Source organism: Phoca vitulina, unplaced genomic scaffold (assembly GCF_004348235.1).
Source record: "Phoca vitulina isolate PV1807 unplaced genomic scaffold, GSC_HSeal_1.0 scaffold8, whole genome shotgun sequence".
Lineage (NCBI taxonomy): Eukaryota > Metazoa > Chordata > Mammalia > Carnivora > Phocidae > Phoca > Phoca vitulina.
The window spans coordinates 6,447,604-6,455,155 of record NW_022589711.1 but is presented as its reverse complement, the minus strand read 5'-3'; the positions used below and the strand labels follow the sequence as shown (position 1 = coordinate 6,455,155).

At 37.6% G+C, this 7,552-nt stretch overlaps 1 long non-coding RNA gene across 1 annotated transcript; it reads right to left on the bottom strand.

Annotated features, from left to right (window-relative positions):
• Positions 1 to 1,254: 1,254 nt before the first annotated feature.
• On the bottom strand, positions 1,255 to 7,316 carry LOC116633734. Its single transcript, XR_004299776.1, has 3 exons — positions 6,845 to 7,316; positions 2,270 to 2,388; positions 1,255 to 1,360 (listed from the first exon to the last, which is right to left on the bottom strand). It is a non-coding gene; the product is annotated as an uncharacterized LOC116633734 (long non-coding RNA).
• Positions 7,317 to 7,552: the final 236 nt, after the last annotated feature.

Below are 7,552 nucleotides of genomic sequence, written 5' to 3'. Positions count from 1 at the left end.
CTGAAAAGCATTTACATAGAGGAACATACAAGGAAAATATCCTCTCCGGCATTAATATTGGTTGTATCATCATCAACAACACAAGTTAAAACTGTCTTGTTGAAAAAGTGATGAGAAAGGCTTTTAGGAAGCTAAAATAAGAATGTATAGCTATCCATACAGATTCTCTCTTTCTCTAAGAAGTCCACTTCATCAAAAAAGCAATATTAGGCACAGTAGGCCTAGTGTTTAGGGTGCACAACACTTCTTTTTTTTTGCATTTTTTTTATTATGTTATGTTAATCACCATACATTACATCATTAGTTTTTGATGTAGTGTTCCATGATTCATTGTTTGCGAATAGCACCCAGTGCTCCATTCAGTATGTGCCCTCTTTAATACCCATCACCAGGCTAACCCATCCCCCCACTCCCCTTCCCCTCTAGAACCCTCAGTTTGTTTCTCAGAGTCCATAGTCTCTCACGGTTCGTCTCCCCCTCCAATTTCTCCCCCTTCATTTTTCCCTTCCTACTATCTTCTTTTTTTTTTAATGTATTTTTATTTAATGTATAATGTATTATTTGTTTCAGAGGTACAGGTCTGTGATTCATCAGTCTTACACAATTCACAGCTTTCACCATAGTACATACCCTCCCCAATGTCTATCACCCAGCCACCCCATCCCTCCCACCCCCACCACTCCAGCAACCCTCAGTTTGTTTCCTGAGATTAAGAATGCCTCATATCAGTGAGATCATATGATACATGTCTTTCTCTGATTGACTTATTTCACTTAGCATAATGCCCTCTAGTTCCATCCATGTCGTTGCAAATGGCAAGATCTCATTCCTTTTGATGGCTGCATAATATTCCATTGTATGTATATACACCACATCTTCTTTATCCATTCATCTGTCGATGGATATCTTGGCTCTTTCCATACTTTGGCTATTGTGGACATTGCTGCTATAAACATAGGGATGCACATACCCCTTTGGATCCCTACATTGGTATCTTTGGGGTAAATACCCAGTAGTGCAATTGCTGGGTCGTATGGTAGCTCTATTTTCAACTTTTTGAGGAACCTCCATACTGTTTTCCAGAGTGGCTGCACCAGCTTGATTTCCCACCAAAAGTGTAGGAGGGTTCCCCTTTTTCCACATCCCCGCCAACATCTGTCATTTTCTGACTTGTTAATTTTAGCCATTCTGACTGGTGTGACGTGGTATCTCATTGATTTGGATCTCCCTGATGCCGAGTGATGTTGAGCACTTTTTCATGTGTTTGTTGGCCATTTGGATGTTTTCTTTGGAAAAATGTCTGTTCATGTCTTCTGTAGGGCCCACAACACTTTTAGGGGACCATGAAAATGTCTTTATTCTTTAAAATCAAAAAGAAAAAAATTAGTTTCATGTCAAGGAAAATGTTTTAATAGATAATAATCTTTACATCAATATGATCATAAAACATAATTTTTAACAATTTTTTTTAGGGATGATAGGGCCCACGAAGAAAAAAGTGACTAGACCCCAAAAGAATCATAATGTGGCACTGCTCCCAAAAGCCATGTTTACCCTACACAGCCCTGCCACCCTGGCTGTAGCAGATTGAAATAGTGATAGACACTTTACTCATGTCAGGCCTATCGGATTCTGTCTCCTCTGAGTTCAGAATTAAGATTTCAAATTATTAATAAGTTTTTGTTAATTTGTGGGGACCTACAGGTAGGTCCCCTTGTAGGCTTTGGTGCAGTCATGTGTGTGGAAAAGTGAAAAAAGAGAAAAATTAGAGATGATGTAGCCTGTGAGGCAGAGGGAATGAGATTCAGAGATACTGCCTGAGCTCCGGTACCCTACAGTCTCTGCACACCAAGGCTGGTTGTCAGACTTTCTTGGAGTCCACAGGATGTCCTAGTATCCTTCCTGAAAGTCTATCTTTTGGCTAAGCTGTTCGAAAGGATTTTCTGCTACTTTGGATCTAAGAGTACTTCACCAGTTTGCTAGGGCTGCTATAACAAAGTACCACTGGGGGGGTGGCTTAAACAATGGAGATTTGTTGTCTCACAGTTCTGGGGAGTAGGAGTCTGAAACAACATAATCAGCAAGGTTGCTTCCTGCTGAGGGCTTTGTGGGAAAGCTGTGTTCCACATTTCTTTCTTTCTACTGTAAATAGCTATCTTCTCTCTAGATCTCTTTTTATCATCTTCCCTCAGTGTGTGTCTGTGTCCAAATTCCTTTTCTTAAAAGTACAGCAGTCATACTGGATTACGACCCACCCTACAGAGCTCACCTTAACTTGATTATCTCCGTAAAGACCTTATCTGCAAATAAGGTCACATTCTGAGGTCTTCATGGTCAGGCTTTCAACACACAAATTTGTGGTAGACACAATTTAACCTGTAACAAGTACTAAAACAAGGGTAAATGTAGATTAAATTGTAGAGTGCCCATATATTATTGTCATTGATTTTTAAAATATATTTCTTCCTTTTTTCTTAAATTTAAATTTAAATTTACTTATTTATTTTTAAAGATTTTATTTATTTATTTGAGAGAGAGCACACAAGCCAGAGGGAGGGCGGTGCATAGGGAGAGGAAGAAGCAGACTTGCTGCTGAGCAGGGAGCCTGATGTGGGGCCGATCGTGCAGCTCAATCGTGGGCCTCGATTGTGGGGCTTGATGGTGGGGCTTGATCTCAAGACCCTGAGATCATGACCTGAGCCGAAGGCAGATGCTTAACTCACTGAGCCACCCAGGTGCCCCTTAAATTTTAATTTTTAAAAGGCACTCCATGTTTCCTCCTGTTTCTTCCAAATTTGGCTCCCAACAAATTGAATTTCACCCGTTATTTACTGAAGGTCTTAAATGTCCAAGACATGATACAACATCCCATTACAGCAAAGAATATAGACTGTAGAATCAGACTGTCTGATTTCAAAGCCTGCCATGGCACTACAGTCCAGTGATAGGCAAGCTCCTCATTCTTTTGTGTCTTACTTTCCACAACTATAAAGTAAAAATTAAAAGAATTCCTTACTTTTTTGAGGGGGGTGTTTGAAGATTAAACTGATATATGTAGAGTGCTTGGCATGGAGCGAGTGCCATCCAAGGTCTTACTATGCTTTTTGTAGAGCCTGGGCCCTCATTGCACACTGGCCTTCCTTCATGAGGTCTGCCCACTAAGATGGCCATAAGGCAAACCTCTGCTGCTGACTGCCTTCTCTGGGTAGGTCTTAGGAGCACAGACTCACCTTGAGGCCAGGTTGGTGTGGTTCTGATCTGCCACTTACTTCCTGGGACCACAGAGAATATTATTTCCTTTTCCTCACCTTTGAGATGAGATAACAATGGCACCTTACTTTAAGGAGTCTGTTGTCAAAATTGAATGAGTTACTTATATAAAGCATTCAGTACATACCAAGTGTATACTTATGTTAGCTGTCATCATTATCATGAGATGACTTAACCCACTGGCAATCCCTGACATAGCACTGACCCTGATGAAGCTCATGGCCAGACTACTGCTGGACCCTAAAGAGCCTTGTGACTCTTCAACTACGTTTTACTCTCTTGGAATTCATAGTCAGGGTAAAAGCCCTAATCTGAGTAGCTTTGGCCTGTGTTTAAACACCATTTACGTGGCGCCTGGGTGGCTCAGTCGTTAAGCATCTGCCTTCAGCTCAGGTCATGATCCCAGGGTCCTGGGATTGAGCCCTCGCGTCGGGCTCTCTGCTCAGCGGGAAGCCTGCTTCTCCCTCTCCCACTCCCCCTGCTTGTGTTCCCTCTCTTGCTGTCTCTCTCTCTCTGTGTCAAATAAATAAATAAAAAATCTTAAAAAAAACAAAACACCATTTACTTTTCTATCTGGGTTTGATTCAAGATTAATTTTTAAAAAATATTACAAGAGCAATACTTGAGAAACATGAATCTTGAATTTGTCATTTTAATTGTAAGCTGAAGGACAGATATAACCTTCCATGGAGAATATCTATAACCACATGCCATGCATTAAATATTTCTGGACCACCGTTCCCAAAGAATGGGGGGAGATGATGTACAAAACATTTACTGATATTTACGCAATATATAAAAGTACTTGAAATTTGTTGGCCTCCCCTTGGGGAAAGGAATCTAATTTTCTTATTAGTTATAAGAAAACTAATTTCCCTAAAGTAGAGAAATCAATATAATTTATAGGTATTTGATAGCAATTTCATGACCACTTTCTTCAAAGTCTCTATATATATGACATAAAGAAAACAGCAATTAGATGGAAAATATGCAAAACGAGCTTCTATTTTATTTGCATTTCAGAGCACACAAATTGACAATCCAATATCACTTTGCTGATATTACAGTGCAAGCAAGAAATTTAGTCACACCTCTGATAAAAGACATCATTTTGGAATTCTATATTTGTATAATTGGGGAAGTCCAATACATAGAAGTAACAACATTTCCCATAATGGTGCTAATTACTGCACAGTATCCACAACCTTTTGAGCATTGAGCTTGATTCAAACAAAAATAACAGATGGTGTTTCAGGAAAACAAGCCTTTATATTGCTTTTTTTTTTTTTTTCTTTTCATGTGCAACTGTTAGAGAAAGCCATGTTGGAAGTTTATTGAGGCTTAATTATATTTTGTTTTCTATACTGCATATTTCATTCCAGTAACAATATAGCTAAATTAATTTGAGCTTTAAAAAGGAAAGAATATTATATTAATTAAATATCATACTGGAAAACATTCTGTTTACGTTGGCAAAAGTTCTACTCATTTGATAAGATAGAAGAATAAGCTTTTCAAATATATATTGTATTTTAGATCCTGATTCATTATTTCATACTCTATGTTTGCTTTTGGAATTTGAGCACTCTGGGAGAATTCAAACTAGAGCAAATGGAAATAACTGGCTTAAGCTTGAAACAAGTGACATCTTCCTAAATCAATGTGTACCATTTAATGTAAACAAACAAAGTCTGGGTAAATCTACAATAATAATTGAGAGACTTACTGGCAGATATACATATAGAGGAGCTCTCAAGAGGGGGACATTGTGATTTATAACAATGTTGTTAGAATATTGAGTATAACAACTTTACCTACTGAGTTTTGAAAAACCAGCTGAGTCAACTTTGTGGCTTTTAGTCCTTTCCCACAGATGACAGAGTAGACAATTTTTCAACAGAAGACCATTTGAGTGGCTGTTGTCATCTGGGACAGTACTAAGCAGTCCCAATCCTGATTTAAATCTCAGCTCAACAACAACCAACATTATGCAGTCCTGTGCATCTATCTTTACATCTACTCTCTGGCTTCCATTTTTTCTTCTCTACTTCTATGAATATTTACTTACTCCAGCCAGAAGAATTGGAAATCGGTTTATTAGCGACTGAATTAAATAGCCAATCCTTAATTTTTGGAAAAATACTGAAGTCAAATTTTCCAGCATAATACATGACACCCAATATATAGCAGACCAGAGTAGGATGGCCTACACTCTGGAACTATTTGTATTAGCTACTACTACCTAATTTACCAACCAGAGAGATTTTCCATCCTCCCAAGAAAATAGCTAGATTCATTTTTAATCATCAATACCCTCAGGTACAAACTATGTGAACTAGTTGCCCTAATTTTGCTATTATATATCCAGTATTAGAGGATATATCCTAATTTAATTTACTACAACATGATCAATTAAAAAAAAATTGATCAATGATAGTGCTTCTTTAAAACCCAATCCCCAAACTGGGCAAAATCTCTCCGAATTGATTCAGATTTGGTCTTGCTTGAAAATGACCTGCTTAACTGATAGTTTTCCAGATGAAGAACCACATAATGACTATCTTCTCTGGCAAAAGGTAAAGATATATACAGACAGTTTTAAAGAAGAACCCTGATTATAAGAGTGAAAAATAAAAAGGAAATTTGGGAAAAAAAAGAAATGACCTGTCTACATTCTCCCCTGCCTTGCTATTCTACAAATCTCTGCTGAAAATAATGCATGATCATATATCCTATGGTCTGACCATCAGGACTGCATTATAAGTGAGTTGATATCTTTCTTAGTCATTTGGAAAAAGTGTAAAACAGTCTTGTATTAAGTGGGTTTTGTGCTATTAATGTCATATTACACAAAAGTTCCAGTGGATAGCATAAGGCCTCATACAAATATACCAAGATCTCACCTTAGCTGTGACCACCCCTCCTTGATATTATTCCTAGAATCTCACAAATAAGCTCAGGAATTAGTTCATTCCTCATATCAGAATAAATGGGGCCAGAATTTGGCTCGTGTGATTAGACTGAAGATGAAATTTTCACTAAACCATGAACTCTACTTGGCAGTGGAAATGACATTTTTTCAAAATGAATCACATCATGAAAGCCATTGGTCCACTCACTCCACATCAGCATAAATCCTTGCTGAGTCTAGAGATTTATGTTTTCAGTTTGGCCTTCTTTTTCATTACTGGAGAGCTTTAATTTCTTTTCATTACTTGGGATTCTCTCATTTTCTTTCCTTACTTTCAATGCTCTGCATATATTATACACTTGTATTTGTCTTTGATAATGGAAAAAAAGACTCATCATTTTCAATGCTCACTCGACATACCTTCATTATCTTGGGACTATCTTCACCAAAATATATTAAAATGTCACTAGAGAAAAATGAATGCATATAGAATTATGAATATTGCTGGGCTAGATCTGTATCTCTTTCTCATTAGTCAGCATGCAGGCTCCTGGCTGGATGCCTACATTTCAAGTCCAGCAAAAAACAAACAACAAATAGATTTGAGAACATCAGGCACAAATAGAAAGGGCCTTTTTGCTGTGTTAATATTCTATCACTTACTTATCAATTGGTGTCTTTGCCTTAGTCATTTTTTTTGCATCAGAAGCAAATTCCATTTGTTCCTTCATTCCACAAATATTTATTGTGCACCTTCTATGTGCCAGGAGTCAACTGTAGGCACTAAGAACAAAGAATGAACAAAACCAGTGAAGTCCCTGCTCTCATAAAGTTTACAGTTTAGTGGAAGTTGAGAGGCAATAAACAAATACACAGAACGACAAATACGTGATAAGAGTTAAGGAGAAACAAATGTAATAAGACAGGGTGGGAGCTAGAATGTGCCCTGGAGACAGCAGGGATGCCAGTTTATCTAAGTGATATTTGTGTGAAGACTTAAAGGAAAATAAAGAATCAAGTCACGTGAGTATCTGGGAAAAGAACAATCCTGGCAGAAGATAGAATGTATAATAAAATCCTTCATAATATGAACTGATCAAGACTGGGTTGGAGGAGACATCTATCCCAAGTAATGAACAGGTCAGAATGATAAATCCTTTAAAATACTGTATACTATTTCATATTCTTAGAAATTTTGCAGAAGTCCTCTGAACATATTGTGCGCTTAACCCTTACTTATACTTTCTAAACTCTTACAAGTTTGTATTACAAAATCAATGACTGTAAACTAAACTTCCGCTCCTCAAGATGGTTTTACATTTTTAAATCAATGGACAGTAAGTCAGCGAGCTTTTATTATACTGCGTAGTT